The sequence below is a fragment of the Nymphaea colorata genome, chromosome 2, assembly GCF_008831285.2.
Source record: "Nymphaea colorata isolate Beijing-Zhang1983 chromosome 2, ASM883128v2, whole genome shotgun sequence".
Classification (NCBI taxonomy): domain Eukaryota; kingdom Viridiplantae; phylum Streptophyta; class Magnoliopsida; order Nymphaeales; family Nymphaeaceae; genus Nymphaea; species Nymphaea colorata.
The window spans coordinates 25,647,568-25,666,142 of NC_045139.1; positions in this window are offsets into that span (position 1 = coordinate 25,647,568).

An 18,575-nucleotide genomic window follows, 5' to 3' on the forward strand; every position below is an offset into this window, starting at 1 on the left:
ATGCTATTGAGTACTAGTGACCACCTTCAGCTTGGATGTATCATGATATCATATCCCACTATTCATGTAAAATGAAAGTTTGTACCGTCCAAAAAAAAAATTGCTTTCCTTGAAATTGATTTCATTGCTAAAAAAACACAATCTCTCTCTCTCTCTCTCCTCTCTCTCTCCTCTCTCTCTCCTCTCGTCTCGTCTCTCTCTCCTCTCTCTCTTGTCTCTCTCTCCCTCTCTCCTTCCTCTCTCTCTCTCGTCTCTCTCTCTCTCCCTCCTCTCCTCTCGTCTCTCTCTCCTCTCTCTCTTGTCTCGTCTCTCTCTCTCCTCTCCTCTCGTCTCTCTCTCTCCTCTCGTCTCATCTCTCTCTCCTCTTTCTCTCGTCTCTCTCTCTCCTCTCCTCTCGTCTGTCTCTCTCTCTCTATCTCGGCCTCGCCGCCCGCCCGTCTGCTCCCACCACCCTCCTCTCCCATCGCCCATCTCCCTGATTTCGCCTGCCCGTCTGCCTCGCCGTCCGTCTGCTCCCATCACCCTTCTCTCCCACCGCCCATCTCTATGTGTGGTTCTCTTTCTTCTCTCTCTCTCTCTGTCTGCTCCCTCCACCCGTCTCTCGCCCGCTTGTCCGCTCACTTCCCGCCTGCCCCGTCTCTCTCGCCCACCCATCCGCGTACCTTCCGTCTCCTCACCTCCAGGTAGGTTCTATTTGCGCACCTTCCACCCGCTGCTCTCCTCCCCTTGGATGCAGTTAGTGTGGCCTGGGGTGCCAATTGTGGCCGGCAGCGTTCTCTCTCTCTGATCCAGCGGGGTGTTTTGGTGCCTGTGGGGTGATCATGGAGGGTGTTTTGATTGGGGGCTTCTTTCCTCTCCTTGGAGCTGAGCGGTAACTATTCGATGATATGTCCATTACAGCTTGTGGGAGCATTTTGTTAGTTGACCGGTCCTTTTTCGGTGCCTTACTCTCACGTTGTGCTAAGTTTTATCTCACCAGCCTGTGGCCCGTGCTGAGCTTAGGCTTTGAGCGGGTTCAGACGCAGCTGCCTTGGCAGTGGGTGGTCACACATGTGTGATTGGCTTCGTTGCTTTGGACTGGCCACTTTGCTCTTGCACAAGGTGGGTGTCATGTCCACCCTCCCTCCTCCTCGGCCTTTGCAACCGCCGAAGGGGGTTTGCGTTGGTGGTACCAATCTTTGTGGTATCAAGCCAGGTAACCCTCTCCCTCTTAATCAGTTGCTTTGTCGTGCTGCGGTCAGTTTCCTTTGCTCGCCTGAGGGGGTCCATAAGGCTTTGGCGTTGTCTTTCAGTTGGCAGTCTACCATCTTCAGTTGTGTCTTTGCTGGCTCGCTTCAGCTGCAAGACGCTCATGACCTCCTCCAGGCATTCCTCCCACTTGCGCGTTGTTGGTTTCTTCTTTTGCAGATGGGTGATTGTTCATTGAGGCCTAGGGCTCCCAAAAGAGGTCTCCGTTGGTAGGCCAACCCCCTCACCTTGGTGTGTCCCCTCTTCCCGTCGTGCTTCCAGGCTTCGTCACCTTTTTTAGTCTGTCGCTTCTATCTGTGTTAGATGAGGCCAGTGGTGGTGTCAGAGGTGTGCTACCTTGAACGGCCGTCGAGCCGGCACGTGTTCTTGTTGTCGTTTTCCTACTTGTCAGAATGATCCGCGACTTTTTGGTCGGCGACATGGATTTGCTGTGGTTGCTTTCTCCTTTTGGGTCCAGGTTCCTCTGCCAACTGCTCATTGGTCGCCTTCTTCGGATGCTAGCACTATTTTCTTTGGCTCTTTCAGACTTCCTTGACCTGGGTCTGCTTTGCCAGGCACACGGGGTCCGCCTTTCTCAGTAGAGATCTTGCGGATCTTCAGCCTAGGTGGCCTGTCGCACCAGTGTTCTTATCTTGCTGAGCTCCCGCCCTTGCTTCCCTCACCGCTGGAGCCAGCCTTGGCTTCCCCATGGAGTCCTGCCTGCTGCACTCCCCCGAGGTACCATGCTTGCCCCTTCTTTTTGCTTCTTTGCGAGCTGAAGGTTTGTGCGCGTCCACCTCGGGATGCCCCGACCTGGTGCTGCTTGCTACTCATGCTGATCTTGGCGACACTCAGTCCTTCGCACCGTCACAGTTGGCTGCCAACCCATCTGCAGGGGGTTGTCCCCTTGAGGTTACTGTTGTTGCTCGCTCTTTTTCAACTGCGACCTCTGTTGCCTTGACCTCTACCGTTTCGTCAGCCCATCTCCCTCTGAACATGTTCCTTGTTCTTTACCATTGTTACCGGTCTCCCTCTGCCCCCTCTACCACCCATGAGCAACTTCATATCTTGCATGCTTCTTTTGTTGTTGCTATTGCGTCGATCTCCCACTCCAGCCTGGCCAGGTTGCGGCAGGAATTACGTGGGATTGGGGCTTCCGCAGCCTCCATCCTCCCTCCCAGTGCTGCTAGGACGGCCAGACGTACGTCGCTTCACGTGCTTTCCTCATGAGGGTTGCGTGTTGGAATGTGAGTGGTCGGATTTGGCCAGAATGTTGGCCAGTTTTCTGAAATGCACCATGAAATTCGACAAACAGGCTAACAGGCCCCCCGGAACTTGCAGACGAGGTTTCGATAGACAAATCAACTTCAAATGCCTTGAATTTTGGGATATGTTATATAACTTTTAATTACAAATCCAACGGTATATGGCTCGCCTAGAAACTCTAAGGGGATCGCCGGAAACAGCCTCTGTAAGTGGTGGATCTGCGGCGGTTGCACCTAAGTGGCGGCGGCGAAAACAGCCGACTTTCGTCATGGATTTGACTGCCTTGCCGTGGTCCGATCTGCCTAACCTGAGTGCCCGTTATCGGTGTAGATATCTCTCTTCTTGGGTTCGGCAACATGGACCTTCAGTGCTTATCGTGGTTGAGACCAAGCTGTCTGTGGTCTCTCTTGCTTGTGTTTGTACTCTGATGCGTCAGCCGTCCTTTGAGTTCGTACCAGCTAATGGGGCTGCTGGCGGCATCTTGCTCGCTTGGTCTCTGCCTCTTACAGGGGATGTTGTGCATGTTGGTAGGTACTCGAACTCGGTTCTCTCAATGGTCTCTAGCCCAATGGCCCAGTCTTAGTTACTGCAGTTTATGGCCCTTGCGTTGGGGCTTTGCGCGACCATCTGTGGACTGAGCTGCATCATGCTCGTCAGCTTACTTCTTTACCTTGGCTTTTGGCAGGGGACTTCAATTGCTTGCTTAGACCTGCTGACTCTTCCTCCTCTATCACTTTTGGTCCGTCAATGTCTGCTTTCCATTCGTTGAATAGTTTGGTCTCTTTGACGTGCCTTTGAGTAATGGTAAGTTTACTTTGTCCAACAATAGGAATCCTCCCATTCTTCGTAGGTTGGACCGTGTTTTCCTCTCGCCTAAGTTGTTCACTACTTTTCCTTCATCCTCCTTGGTTCTAGGATCGAGGCACTTGTCTGATCATGCCCCGTTGATCATCTCCCTTCTTCAGGGTAGGGCTGCTACCGGGTGCGCCAGGTTTCGTTTTGAGTTTTGGTGGCTCCGTGATGATTCTTTTGTGGTTGTCGTCCCTAAATGGTGGGCTCGCATCGTCTATGGTAGGTAGGCTGCTTTCAAGCTCTCGTGGAAGTTGCATTCCATCAGAAGGGAGGTCCTCGCTTGGAAATGCATTTTCTGGAGTGGCAAATTCTCTGAGGTGAACATTTGGGATGAGGAGATCCTGTCCATCCAGACTTCTGACAATATTTCTGCAGATCAGTCTTCCCGTCTCCTTTGTCTCCAGTGTCTTGCTCAGGAATGGCGGATTAGGAAATCCATCCATTGGCAACAGCGTTCTAGGCTAGGTTGGCTTTCGTATGAAGACCAGAACTCTAGATTTTTCCACTTGGCCGCCTCTCAAAGGCGCCATCAAACGTTGCTCTAGTCCATGGTTATCGGACACAGAGTTTTTCTTGCTGATAACATTCTCCCGGCTTTGACCGCTCATTTTCGAGATTTCTACTCTATGCCCCTTCGCTTCTGTGTCCCGTTGCCGGACTTTCAACTCTCCTCCCTCTCTATCTCGTGTGCGATATCTCTTGAGCGGCCTTTCCTGTACCAAGAGATTGCTGTCTGGGCCCTTGGCTCTGGTAATGCGCCTGGCATTGATGGTTTTCCTATTAAATTTTTTTTGCACCTTTTGGGAGGCTTGTAGTGCTGATGTGCTTGAGTTTTGTGATGAATTTGCCTCCAACTCTATCTTTCTTAAGAAATTTAATCAAACCACCTTTGTCTTGGTGCCTAAGCACTCTAACCCTATGGACATGACTCACTTTCGCTCGATATCCATTTTAGGCACTCCTTACAAGATTATTGCTAAGTTGCTTTCCTTATGGCTTACGCCTATTATGTCGTCTATCATTAACCCCTTCCAGGTTGCTTTCATCAAGGGTCAGCATTTGCAGGATGTTGTGGTCCTCACCAATGGGGTTGTTCATTCCCCATATTGTCTGTGTCTTCCTTCCTTCATCCTTGAGTTGGACATCTCTAAGGCTTTTGATTCGGTTAGTTGGGAGTTTCTTTCTAACCTCCTCACACGCATTACTTTTGGTATGTCATTTAGGTTGTGGATCCTTTCGCTTGTCATTGGGGCCCAGCTAGCGGTCTCATTCGATGGATTGTGTAGTGATTTCTTTTGTCTAGGTCGTGGCCTCTGTCAGGGTTGTCTGTTATCGCCGTTGCTCATCAACTTAGTTGCTGAGTGCTTTTCAGCTTTATTTCGTCACGCTACGGTCGTAGGTTTCCTCACTCCCCCACTTACAGGCCCTCTCCTCTCTTCAGTATGCTAACGATTTTCTCTTGTTTGGCACTGCTTCCTGCCAACAGATTGTGAGAACTTGGCTTATCCTTCCAGTTTTTTAGCTCATCTTGGGTCTTTCTATTAATTCTTCTAAATGTTACATTTCTCTCATTCACGCGGATCCCGCCACGGTGCTTCTTGCGGAAGCTTGCTTTGGGTGCAAGGCTACTGGCCTACCTATGGACTACTTGAGTCTTTAGACTACGTTGTCGCCTCCTACACCCTCCTTTTGGAATGGAGTTGAGCAGAAGCTTGTTGATCGCCTCCAGTGTTGACAGGAAAATTTGTTTTCTCTCCTGGGTCGTATTACTCTTGCTAAACATTGTCTTGCGTCTGTCCCCCTCCATGCTCTGGCGGTCTTTTGACCTCCTGTGGCTGTTCTGAAAAGGTTTGACAAGATCATTCGTAAATTTATCTTGGATTATGATCGGCCTTCAGATCATCTTGCGTATTGGAATGTGGTTGCCCTTCAGTGTCTTCTTAGGGGTGCTGGGATTATCATCCTTAGTCAGGCTTGTGAGTCTTCTCTGTGTTCATGGTGGTGGCGTCTGGCAACTGAGTACTCTCCCATCACCTTGTTCATTTGCTTTAAATTTGACCTATCTTCCCCTAGTGATTGGAGTCTTTCATCTCTCACACCTCTCCCTCTCACTTTTGATGCGATCTACTTTCTGCCCTTCCTCTCTTCATCCATCTTGTTGACCTTCTATCGTTCGCATTCACATCCTGGCCTCTTTCACATTCCCGTGAATTCACTTTTTCTTTTTACTACCTGGCCTCCTTTGGTTCTTCTGTGGCGCCGCTCTCACCCCGATCCCTTTGGTCCATGGGCCCTTCTCCTCCTACCACTACTTTTCTTTGGCTTCTTCTTGCTTGCCACATCAATACTTTTAACCACTTGCAGTGCCTTGGCTCAGTTTAGCTAACCAGTGTCCTCTCTGTCTTGCCGCTGTTGAGTCTCGGGTCCACCTTTTTACCTCTAGCCCTTTTTTCTTTAGTGTTATTCTATCTTTCTGGCCTTCTCTTGTTAGTAGCCTTCCGGATCCACCCTCCATTTGTTTTTTTTTTTCATCTTTTGTCCTTCCCCCCGCCTGATGGTTTCCTGGGGTCGTGTCTAGAGGTTGTGGCTCATTTCAGCTTGGTGGCGCATTTGGGAAGAGCGCAACGAAAGGGTCTTCAAGGGCACCTTTTCTTTGTCGGAGTCAGTGGCTCGTCTTGTGCAGGGGGATGTACATTTTGTCATTTGGCTACGATGTCGTCCTTCGTCTGTGGCTTGGTGATTGTGCCGCTCTGTCTCCCCATTCTCTCTCCACCCCTCTTATTTTGTTTTACTGTGCATTGTATTGTATATTTCGTCTTTTTGCTTATGTTTTGCATTTGTTATTATAACTAGGGGACTTCTTGTCCCCCAAATTTTGGTATTGATTCCCATTTTATTGGCTCTCTCTCTCGCTCTCTCTTTAATATGACCACAAATTCAAATTCTTTTTCTACATTGTTTAAGTACCGTAAGCATCTATTAATAAAATGGAAATGAATCCATGTCATTAATTCAACTCATTTTAAAAAGCAAAATTAAGATTTCCTATAATACTCAATTACATTATATCCATTTTTATGTACCAAGACAAGATGCAAAATATCAAAAGTTTCCTTTCTTGTACCATCTGGGTTGGTGAAGTAATGACTCTTTGGTTTATAAAATGGGATATTGATGCTTAAAAAGGAGAAGTAGAAGAAGATGAAGCAGGTTGACAAGAGTTGTAGGACACCAATAGTTTTGATTCTCTCACCCCTCGTTTTGGGTCTTCCATCTTCAACTTTGGCACGTAGAGAAGAAAATAACCACTTGCCTCTCTCTCTCTCCCTCTCTCTCTCTGTCTCTCTCTCTGCCTCTCTCTCTCTCTCTCTCTCTCTCTCTCTCTTTAGCTTTTGATCCTATTGCTGATATTTGTCTTTGATATTATGTATAACCACCCAACCCAATCCCACAACAAGCTTGGGTTCATGGTTTAGCAGATCTTAACCACTATGCTCTAGAAGCTAGAATTTCAACCAGCAAAAAAACTAGAAACTAACATAACCAATCACTTATCAATCTTCTTTATAGGTCTTCCAAAATTTTTTACAATCTTAGATATGGGACTACGGGACTAAACTTTTAAGGTGTTACAATCTACCCCCTTAAGATGTATGTATCTATATATGTGGGACCATAGGTGAGAGTATTAAACCATGTTCTAATACCATTGTAAAAAAACAACCCAATCTCACACCAGGCTCGGGACATTAGTCTCGTGGATTCTAACCCACCTCCCAATAGCTCTGGTTTCAATAAAAAAATAAGACTATAAACCAGGACAACCAATCACTTAACAAGCCGTTTTATAAGTCCTCCATGGTTCCTCACTATATTGACTTGGACTAGGATGTTATATGCTCATACATTGAATACATTTTCTACTTCAATCAAATGCTAATTTCTCATGGGGCCTAATTTTCAATGGTTTTTTTTGTAGTGAAGCTGCTACAAAAAGAAAATGAGCCGTGGATAATCCCCAAAGGAGAAAAGATGGAGGAAAATTGTAGAAATATGAATATGACCGAAAATGGTGAGGAAAGCTGAATTAGACCCTCTCATTAGAACCAACAATTGGGATAGAGAAAAATGTTTGTTAGCTAGAAGGAGATCCATATTCAGAAACCAATCCAAGATAAACCCACAATTGTGTTGTGTTGGTTTATCTCGGATTGGTTTCTGAATATGGATCTCCTTCTAGCAGGCAACCTTTTTTCTCTATCCCAATTGTTGGTTCTAATGAGGGTGTCTAATTCGGCTTTCCTTTCCATTTTTTGTCACATTCATATTTTCCCATTTTTCCCCATCTTTCCTTCATTTGGGATTGTCCACGTCTCATTTTCTTTTGGTTGTAGCTTCACTACAAAAACAACCATCGAATTGGACTTTATAAGCAGTTAAGATATTTAATGTGATCACAAACTTGAAGCTGCCCTTTAGCAATGTGATCCCAAATAAAATGAATGTCTATCCCAATGTATTTCCTGCATTGATAAAATATCAGATGAGCAGACATGATGACTAATACTTTGCCTCAAAGCATGATCTAGCAATGGTAGTTTGTTTCTTAAAGCTACACCGATAACAGATTAGGTCCAAGGAATATGGCATATCCCCTAGTAAACTTTCGACCATCCAGATTTACTATCCAATGGGCATTGCTATATGCCAGTAAAGAAAGAATCATGGATTGTTGAATAAGAAGCTCATCGTTAAAGAGTATACTTAAGGTATTGTAAGATATGTTTGACAGCCTATCAATGTTCCACAAAAAGATTTTGCATAAACTAACTGCATTTGAGAGACATGAAAGATAACCCAGGGCGAGTGATACTGGCATATTGCAACAACCCAATATTTGATGATCAAATGTTGCATCATGAAATGAGTTGTCCATGTTTGCTCCTACAGAGGTAAAACACACAATAGGCATTCATATAGGCATAGCTCTAGTCATATTTACTCGATTAAGGATATCCATGAAATGTTTTTGTTGAGAAAATAAACCTCCATAGAAGCAGGTGTAACAGATATACCCAAAAAATAATGAAGAGCACCCAAGTCCTTGAAAGTGAACTCATGATGCAGCTTGTCAATCACTTGTCTCAACTGCAATACAAGATGAACTTGTGATAATAATGACATCCACAGAAACTAAAATATACATAACCTGAGAATATTGATGAAGAATGAAAGGTGAAGTGTTAGTCGTCTAACTTTTGAACCCACGTTTACGTAGAATGTACTCATTTTTTGGTACCAGGCTCAATGAGCCTGTTTTAGCAACAACATAATTTCTCGGATGTCCTCTCATAAGGATATAAACGTTATGATGCATGCGTAGACCATTTTACATGTCTAAAGATGTAAAATTTGCATAAGACAGCTATATTTCACCAAGAAAGTCCAAAATTGTTTGTTTAGAGGAAGCAGATTGGTTCACCATTGCCAGCCTTAAATATCAGTGATATGCCTTCACCTAATAAAATTTATAAAACAATTAAAACTATTTATAAAACAATTAAAACTATAAGTCACATGGATTAGAGTTGCAAAAATGATACAGTTCCCAGTATTGTTGTTCAACCTATTGCTGTAAGTTGGCATGAGTTGGTAGGCTTCTGTCAAGATTAAGTGACTTTATCACATATTGCAGGTTGGGATCTACCAAACCAGGTGCTTGAACCCAGTGTGGGTGTGGACCAGGTTATGACAATACAGATACTCCAATAAATTACTCAAAGAGGAAGAGAGTGAAATAAAGATGAAGGAAGCTTTCAAAGACTAATCGGCAAGCTGATTTATCTTACAATAACTCAACCAGATATTGTATATTGTTGTGAATACACTCATTCATTTTATGCAGTCTTAGAAAACCTCATCTAGAAGTGCTAATTTTAGTTATAAGAAACTTGAAGGGTGTTTGTATGTAGTAGAGAAATTATCATGAAGAAAAGTAATCATCTAAAGTAAAAGGATATGCAAACACTGATTGGGCCAAAGAGCCAAAAGGTAGACAATCGTAGCTAAAAATTGGACACTACTAAGAAGCAATATGATCACCTAGAAGAGCAGGAAATGGAGTATAGTTGCTACATTGAAGGCCAAGGCAGAGTACCACTCTATGGCTTTAGCTACTTGTGAAATAATTTGAGTGAAGTGTGTTTTAGATGTTATTGGGATTAAAATGAGTGGAGCCATGGTGCTGAGGTGTGATCATGAGACAATAAGAACTGACTTAGAAGGGAATTAAAATGAGTGAAACTCACTTTGCCTCAACTTTGCTCAACCTTCAAATAGGTTCCTTCTCTTCCATGGATCATCATTTGTCACACATTCCATCACCCTCTTATATATAACTGAATTAAAGCAACCAAAAATCCTTAAAGCTTAGCACAAAGGGTTGGACATTTCCCCTTTGAAGTAAACAAATCATATTGTGAGCCAATAAATAACAACGATGAATGTTCCTTCCTTCCATAAAAGCGCATGCTGCGCATACAAGGGTTCAACTGTCTTCAATGGAAGCACCATACTAAGGGCAATAAACCTGTAAATACCATTGCACAAAGCAGTAAGCCTTAATCTCCAGATTTTTTACTCCCACCTTCTTTGGCATTATATCAATTTGGGCCCAGTTTATTTTCTTGACAAAGTTTCCTTTTAGAAAGAAATTTTTATGGCTAAGTAAACATCTTGAGCTACTACATCAGAATGCTACTGGAAAAAGACAAAGATGAAGGACTTTTGAAAATCACAGTGCACTAGCTCTTTTGTCCTAATAATTATCAGCTTGCATGATTACCCATTGGATTTCTTCATCATGAATAAGAACAGTGCACTAGACAAAAACAGTTCCCCTCATATATTATGTAACCGTTGGTCATTCAGGGTGAAAGCCAGAAGATCCATTCCTTGCAAGAAAAATTTTGAAATAATTTGAATGAGATTCAACGATCTCAAGCAAATCAGCAACAACAGATCCTCCCACTCCAACTTTGGCAGTTTCAAACTTCTAGCTCCCCTTTCCTCTCAACACTTTCATGGAGAAAAACGGAGTTATCAGACTTTCTTTGATCCGTGTAAATATGAAACTTCACTTCTGCTTCCACAAACTGACTTCACAAACAATAGTTTGGTCGAGTTTTTGCGAATTTTATATTCTTGTGCAATCATCTCAAGGATAGAGTTAGCATTGTTCTATTCTGCAAGTTCCTTCTCTTTTTAACTCGTAATTTTAGACAAGACCTCCAACAATCACCATATCTCTTGCATTCCATTTACCCAGTTGGGCATAGATAAAATTCTAGCCTGCCTACCACCTTAATCAAGGGACAACCCCATGATCATAAGCAGTTTTTCCAGTCCTGTTCAGTGATTTCTTGCATGCCTTTTTTCAAATTTTAAAATATTAGAAAGTGCTTCCTCTAGCTAGCCGAAGCATTCTCACCTGAGGGAGATTGATGCCTCGTGATTTGAGGTGGCCCAATTGTTTCTTTCCTATGCCGTCCATCAGGGTGCTTAATGTACTGTATAAGTTCTAATTGTTCCTTTGTGACCTTAATCAGGTTGAATCCATGTAGGCGAATGAGGACATTATATTATGGAAAATTATTGTGTCATATTGGCCAATCAGATTGATGTTTTAAAATAATTTTGTCTAAACAACTGAATTTATATCATAGTCATTTCAATCAGAAAAAGTGGTCCATACAGGGTGAGTTAATTAGCTGATTGGCCAATCTAAGTAGACCATGCGAGCCGAGATGTACAAACCTGCAACATTTTGGTTTAGGACAGTATGCAATGTATCATTCACCGAGTATTTTCTTATGTATTAATCAGAAAGTTTGCTTTTCTTTGCTTTTCTACGAGATATCTCAAAAATTCAGAAAAATAAAAAATTACAAAACTTTTAAGTTTGTAATAGCTTCTTGCAAAAACATTGAAAATTATAGTTAGTTATTAAGACGTTAAAAAAGCCATAAAGAACTCAAAATATGGTAAGAAATGTTTTTTCAAACAAAAAAAAAGAACAAATGTGATATTTTTGGGATTGGTGATTGTTTCATATATCTGTCCTATCGCCAGCTACAGCAGGGCTGCCGGAGGTCCCTGGCAAAGGGGAGCCAATATTTCTCTCTTACTATGGAAAGGGGAGGCAAAGGGGGAGATGATAGCCTCCCTGTGCTCGGAGATTACTGAGGAAAGGGGAGGCTGTTGCCTCTCCCTTCACTGGTACAGGGTTGGGTATAGATGTGCCTGTTTTGTGTGTGTGTGTGTTCGTGTTTTTATATATGGGTATGCGTATATCATAGTCATAAATATCATTTTCAGAGTGGCGAGTTTTGTGCCAGTACAAAACAGCAAAGTTGTTTTTGGCGGAAAAAAAATTCTGCAGACTTTAAAACAATTAATCTTTTGGTGAATAAAAAAATGTGGCCAAAATCTTAAAAATAAGATGCAAAAAATATGAAATTAAAAATATGGTATGTACTTAAAACTGTAAAAAACAGGAAAAAAACATGAAAAAATGAAAATAATTGATATTAAAAAAAACATGTTTTTTTCGCGATTTATTCAGGTGACCAGTTTTTAACGTTTTAAATGTATGTGTATATATATATATATATATATATATATATATAAAAGCCTAGGCGTATGGATGAAGATTCTATTTTGGATCTCAAAAGTCTGTGGACCCTAACCTGATCTCTGGTTACGACCTTAAAAACCATACAATAGCTGTGGACTCTAATCTGATCGCTGTTAAGCTCTCAAGGTTGTACAAGTCCATCTTCAAGTCCTAAGGAGACAGAGAACTGATCTCTGGTTGGGTAAAATCCTAATATGTCCTCGAATTCAAGATCAATTTTAAGACCTCGTTTACAAGATTCAAGAACAAGACAAAGCTCTTTTGATCTCTTATTTTCTACATGATTAGAAAGTGAAATCCAGTATCATGTCTTTGTTCACTGGTTGTTGCCCATTATGCGCCCCCTTCCTCATTCATATAAAAACCAATTGCGTTGGCGAAAGCATTAGTCAGAAACAAAGTAAGCTGCCTATAATTGGGTACCCAGAAGTTCTTAAAAAACGAACGGGAACGGCATAAATGACATCCCAAGGTCAATGCTCTAAGAAGGTAGCTTCCTTCCTTCTCCCAATATGCAACTATATTTTCCTGATGTTGCAATGCAGAACTCACGAATGCCAGTCTTTTTCTCTTACTAAAAAAAAAAAAGTAAAAACAAGAAGAAAAGATCGAAGAATGACTGTTTCTACAAGCACTTACCATTTCAAATTTACAGCGCTAATTAATGTAGTTTTTTAACCTAAAAGCGTGCATATTGATCTAAAGCGGACGAAAACTTTCCACTTCTCCTCTTGCTCCTGGTAATAATGTTTTCCACATTAAAGCAATTGCTCATTCAGTGTACCTTCACCAATAATTCTGAGTGAAAGAAGAAAAGTTGGGGAGGATTAGAACTTGACTGGAGATGTCTAGTGGTGGGTGTTTTCGCCACGTGAAGGAGCTTTTCTTATGTACTGGAAAGGTAGGGGCTGAAGGGCAGAGCCCATGATTTCGTGCAGAAGATCTGCAGCAGTAAACTTTGAAAGAACAACAGGACAGAAAAATATGAATGCATGGCCGGTCTGGTCGATCACATGATGCTCGCTGTTCACGCCCGTAATTTAGCTCAATCTTTGTGACGTGAATTAGATTGGATGTACTGGCGGTCAGGACAAAAGCCGGGGAGTCTTTTACAGATTTTGGGGCGACTAAAGCAGTGCATTGAGGAGGGGATAGGCCGCTGAAGTGGGACTCGCTTTTCTGCGCGTCCACCCTATGAAGGTGCCGGAAATTGAACTGACCATCCATGTGAATGGTACTGGGGACCAATTTAATGACGTAGATAGATTCAGGCCATACTTTTCTTGAACTTTATTTTTTTTATTATGTTTTTATCATTTTTTTAGAGATGGAATCACGAGTACTTTTCAAACATTGAACTTTTGAATTGCTCATTTGTCGTTCATTTTTTTTCCTATGCGATTATTTTCTTAGCTAGTTAAACTAGTGGGCCAGTGAAAGCCGACTCATCAGTTTGATTCATGTGGGCACTAACTCCATTGGACTGCAGACAGTACTAGGTACTACTTTAGAGTTGAAGGAAAACTATAAGATCACCCAGGTCTCGAGCAGCTCTAGACTCCGGGACATGGGGAAGAAGGCAGGGGCTTTGGCATCTTTGGGATAACTCTCTCCTTATTGCACATCAAAATAATGTTGTTGACTAAAGAAGCTTAATAGATTACATCTATCAAATTACTACTTTCGGTCATCCAATCACATAGGGGTGGGCAAATGAAGGGATGCTGGGACTTGGAGCCCATGTTCTAATCACTAGTAGTCTTACCACGGTACTCAACTATTTTAACTTATTGATGTTTCGTTATCAATTTCTAACAAATTGATGTTTTCCGAAAGTGTGAATAAGTTCTCATAAGATTTGAAAGTCAACGGTCCGAACTTTTTACTTCTAAAACTCATTTTACATGTAGAAAGGACATTATTTATTTTTATATCTATATGGTTTGATCAGATCGCAGCCTCACAATGAAACTGGTTCACTGCATTTTAATATATAGCGCAAACTGAACTGTATATGTTCTCTGACCATATAGCTGTCCTTTTGCATGCTTGGTTTCTTTAAGATGAGCTTAGAGTTCATTTATTTACAGCAATTCAAGAGTGGTTGATTGATAATTGTATATGGCAAGGTACTCTACATAAACAGCTTCATTTTATCTTCTAGAAACACAGCTGAGATATTGTTTCCTAGCAAGAAAACCATGCATGTGAAAATTTTGCAAAGAAAATAATAAAAAATACCATGTTCTTGCATTGTTTGCCTATGTCTATGAACAAAACTTCCATCATTATTAATTTATGTGTTTGTTCTAGTTGGGACTTTGTATATACAGTTTCTCTTCTGCTCATATTCTTCTCCTTTTGCTCATACACTCAAAAGCATAATGTTAAAAGGTATAGAAAAAGGAATGTATGAATGTTGTTCTTCACACCTAAGGGGGAGCGCCAATTCTAAAATCCCATTTTTCTAATTTTCAAGCAAAACTTTATTGGGACTAACTTCCAAATGTTCAAATTTGTGTACTTATAAATTCCAGAAAAAATTTATACAGCAAATTTCACTGAGAAAAGAACTTCTCAAATATGAATTAAGAATATTAGTCCACAAAATTTTATTCTTTAAAATTACTGTTCATATCCTATGGCAATATATCTCCTTGGGATAAGCAGATTGGCTTGCAATATAATGGTATATGTTGATTTATCATTGGTTTCACTACCAACATAACTTGAACTCATAAATTCTCAGGCTCATAATGAGTTTTAGGCTTGTAATACTTCTGGTGCAAACCTACTGGGAGTTGGTAGTACTAATTTTGTAGTTGAGAGATGTAATGGAATCAGCATAGTGGGTGTATCATGTGGGTTTTATGGAAATAAGTATGGTTCAATTTCCATGGGTATCACTTCATGTAAATCTTATGATCGATATTCCACATGCACAACTTGGATTCCACTCCAAAACCTGCCAACCACCCACATCCTTCATTAACAAAAAATTGGCATGGAGTTACAAAATTTACAAAAGCTAATGATGAGGATAGCCTACCTCCTTACTAGTTAAAGCACAAGGCCAAAAAACCAAAAGCACTACAGTAGGAATACTCTTAGCATGGGAAATAAAACTCCTAAAGATGAAAAATGGACAATCGTGGATTGTCTTGTAGCAAAACCAAATGGATTAACTTGACACTACTTGATCTTCCTATGCCAGTCCCTAGAACTGGACAGCATATTGATCTCATCTTTAATCTTAGGCACCAAAATGAGACATCATTACTATGCAACCACGATCTTCTAGAACTATCTGATGAGCAACATGTCAGGCTTGTACAAATGCACACTTATGCAAAGGTAATCATGAAAAACAAATTAATGATTTTTACAAAATTGTCATAAGTGCCAGTTTAAACAAGAACTTCACAACACATAACTACAAAGGTAACTGCATAAGCTAACTTGTGAATGTTATAGGATTCTTGTAAGTGCCACTTTAAGCAGCAACTTCATACCAAGGGGGAGGGGGAGCTTTTGCAAAAGCAAACAAAGGTAGTCAGCTTTCTTCGTCGTGAAACTCTATCCTAGCTTAAGTTGATGATTGTCATATCCTTCATATTGGATATGGTCATCACTGCGATACTGTGACCACCATGGTAGATCTAATTTTGGTACTTCTAGTAAAGCCCAACTATTGCAGAGGGGACCATCCTTCAAATGACATAACCTTCCCTTTGAAAAGCAGAGGCAACTCATTTGGAAGGAGCTCCCTTATATCATTCAGGTGTAAATCTCAGGTATCAAATCTTCTCTAAAGAAACATCAAACTTGTTTATCAAGCTTGCAATGCAAAAAGAGATGTTTGGCATATTCTTACTTTGTGTTCTTAGGAAACATTCATTTGCTAGAGAGAACCTATGCCTTTCAAGTCCAGCCAAAATGAGGAGGCAATCTTTATTGGCCAGGAACAAAAACCATTTTGACAATGGTGAGGCCTTTTATCTTCAAAGAATGTCTTTACAATTTCATGTATGTCATTTCTCTTACATTGCCTCATAAATGCTTGTGCTATTTTGGGTCATGACTTGATTTTGTGAACTCCAAAAGAGGTTATCGACCAAGGGATACAACAGTCACCTTAGTCAAGATATATATAATTCATGAACACCTTACTTATTGTGATGACACTTGTCCCATGGAAATGGAACTAGAAACAAATAGGTTTTACTTTAATACATTTTCATAATCTTTACTAGTTAAAAGAAGTCTTATAATTTCAAAATCTCATTAGTCTAACCAAACTGAATGGATTCACCATTATTGGGCTTGTAATATGATGCTTCTTTTCCTTTAACCCAGAAATTAAAGAATACTTTTTATGCCTAGGAAGCCCAAATGAAAGGTTTAGCTATCCAAAGGCTTTAATGGTAAATAAATTTTTTTCCATCCACATTAACCCAAAGAGATTGTGTCAAGCTATCATTTAGGCTAAGCTAATCAATCATGTAAATCTAATTCAAAGTGTTTAATTCTTCCAGTTAATTTCTCCTTCAACATAAGTGCCACACAAGCTAATCAATCATGTAAATCTAATTCAAAGTGTTTAATTCTTTTAATTAATTTCTCCTTCAACATAAAGGCCACAAAGAGCCTCTCAACTAATAAGATAGATATGTTGGGTCAGCTCCAATGTCCCAAATGACACCAAACATAATTTCTATGATTATCTTTTTACCTTTTGTAGGATTATTAATATCTTTGCCCAATAGTCAAAAAGTTGAAAATGGTAGACTTAAATCGAACAAAGCAGCTTGCTTAAGAAAAAAGATTTGATTACCATCCAATAAACTTGGAGGAAATCTTTTTCAAAAGATTTTGGCATTATTTCTCTATCATGCTTTCTATTAACAATAAAAGGCACTAAGGGCGTGTAATTGACTTTCCAACCCGTGCAGTTGCAAATATTATGAAGGGTGCTCTCTTTGACCTCACAGGGAGTGATGGATGAGCTCTTCTAGTTTACCTTCATATCTACTTTTTCATTAGTTCCCTCAAAACATGGTTAAGTTTACTTATCCCTATCAGATTAGCCTTGCAAAAAATGATAATGTTGTCTATGAATACTAGCACAAATAGATATATAATACCCATTCAACCAAAGATTTGAATATGGTTCTTTGATTTCTCAAGATTTTGCTTTATACCAAACATTTCCACCACTATAAAGTGGTAAGGGTATAGACTGGATCTCTTTGCATGAGCCCTGTATAACTCTTAAATAGGTTACTCCCTCACACTAGCTAGTATAGTCACACAAGTCATTATCTCATTGGTCCAATGATGGCAATTTTCCAACATGTCCAATACATTCCTTAAGAAATGCCACTTAACTTAAACTTTAGGAGGACTACTGCCTTATTGTAATTGTCAAGGTTGCCCACCAATTCATGAACCGTAGAAATTTGGTCTAGAATCAACCTTGAGGAGAGGAAGTCCTCTTGTTATTGTCTATCCAGTTAATTAAGATTATCTTCATTCTATGTATAGTTACTTTAGAGTAGTTACTTTAGTGAAAAAATTATATATGTTATTGTGAAGCACAATAGACCTAAAGTCCTTAATATCAACTGCCCTTAGAAATTTGACACTGAAGAGCAAATGTGCTATATCAACCTTAACCATTGCACAAACATTATCCCCTATCAAGCCCTAGAAAGATTTTTAGAAAACTATAAGGATTTGATCTAGACCTAGTCTTTTATAACTATTTCAGCTGAATATGACAACTCTAACTTGCTCATCTAAGATAGGATAGTAACAAAGTAGTTATGTTGAGTTTTCACCATAAGTTCTTCCAAATACCTTCAAATAAAGTCATCCTTGTACAAAAATTATTTGGCATAAAACCAAGCAAATTTGTCTAAGATTCTACTCAAATTATCCACAGTAGTGTCATTCATAGTCATTGATGAGATCCTATGTTTGTTATTCTAACAGTTTATATAGACATAAAAGAGTTTGATATTTTTCTCCTTCCATGAGCCATTTAACTTTCAATATTTGTTTTCAAATAAGAAATTTTCCTTACATGTTTGCACAAGCTCCTTGCACAGTATTGATTCATGAATGTCATCACTGAACCATGCCAACTATAGACCATCTAATTAAATCTTATCCAGAACCATTCTCAAACTTGATGTTTCTAGAAAACGCTTCCAATTTTTTTTCTAGTCTATTAACCTAACTGTCTCTTTTTTTCAACTTGATCATAAATATTGCTTATTTTACATTCTTGAGAATGAAAATATCACAAATTTCTTAGTAACCCTTCGCTAATAGAAGAAATTTTTTGAACAAACCCTTATCTTCCAAGCAATGCTAGTATGTCCTTCATGATTAACAGAAAGAGGGGACTGTGATTAGAAGTTGAGTGGGAGAGGGAGGTGAGAGCAAATTTAAATTTGTCTTCGAACCAACAAGAATTAGTTAAAGTCTAACATAGCTTTCATATCGCATCTTTCGGACCACTTCTATTATT